A 1,160-nucleotide genomic window follows, 5' to 3' on the forward strand; every position below is an offset into this window, starting at 1 on the left:
CACTGTATAAGTTTAAGGTGTACAACATAATGATTTAACTGACATACGTTACAAAATGACTCCCACAGCGAGTTTAGAGAATATCCATCTTCTCATATTGATACAACTTCCCTGGTGGCTCAGATGGTAAAGCGTCTGTCTACAATGCAGAAGACCTGGATTCAATCCCTGGTTCGGGAAGATCCCCTGGAGAAGGAAATGGCAATCCACTCCAATACTATTGCCTGGAAAATCCCATGGACAGAGGAGCCTGGTAGACTACAGTCCACGGGGTCGCAAAGAGTCGGACACGACTGAGCGACTTCACTTTCACTTTCATATTGATACAAAATAAAAAAGAAAAGGTTTCTTAGGATAACTCTTAGTATTTACTCTTTTAAAACTTATATATATAACATATAACAGTTTTTAACAGATTAATCATGTTAATCAAGATAAATCAGTACTTATCTCAAACTGGAAATTTCTTCCTTTTGACCACCTTCATCCAGTTCCTCCTTCCTCCAGTTCCCACTTCTAGTAACCACAAGTCTGATCTCTTTTCCTATTAAGTTTGTTTGTTTGTTGAAGTTTAATTGACCTATAATACTCTGTTAATTCCTGATGCACGAAATAGTGATTCCATATTTCTATACATTACAAGCTGATCATGATAAATCTAGTTACCATCTGTCACCATACAATGATATACATGATTATTAACTGTCTTCCCCACTCTGTACATTTCATGCCTGTAGCTCATTTATTTCACAACTGGAAATTTGGACCTCTTAATTTCTCTTATGTATTCCATTCATACTCCCACCTCCTTCCTCTCTGTCAACTCTTAATACCTCCTTGCTCTCTATCTATGACTCTGTTTTGTTATATTTAATTATTTTTCAGATTCCACATATAAGTGAAACCATACAGTATTTGTCTTTTTCTAACTTTTTCCACTTAGCATACTACTCTCTAGGTCCATTCGTGTCACAGATGCAATATTTCATTCTTACATGGCTGAGTAATACTCCATTAGACATATAGACCACATCTTCTTTATCTAGTTCATCTGATGATGGACACTTAGGTTGCTTCCATATTCTGGCTATTGTGAATAATGCTGCAGTGAACAAAGAAGTGCATATATCTTTTCAAATTAGTGTTCTTGTTTTCTTTAG

The 1,160-nt window shown here is 35.9% G+C and overlaps 1 protein-coding gene and 1 long non-coding RNA gene across 4 annotated transcripts in view; both read left to right on the top strand.

Moving 5' to 3' along the window:
- The window catches only part of FBXO36 (F-box protein 36), a 119,803-nt gene that overhangs the window by 7,633 nt on the left and 111,010 nt on the right, over positions 1-1,160 (top strand).
- Positions 1-1,160, top strand: part of LOC132343306 (uncharacterized) — a 47,841-nt gene that overhangs the window by 6,590 nt on the left and 40,091 nt on the right. The window lies entirely within an intron of this gene.

Source organism: Bos taurus, chromosome 2, assembly GCF_002263795.3.
Source record: "Bos taurus isolate L1 Dominette 01449 registration number 42190680 breed Hereford chromosome 2, ARS-UCD2.0, whole genome shotgun sequence".
NCBI lineage: Eukaryota > Metazoa > Chordata > Mammalia > Artiodactyla > Bovidae > Bos > Bos taurus.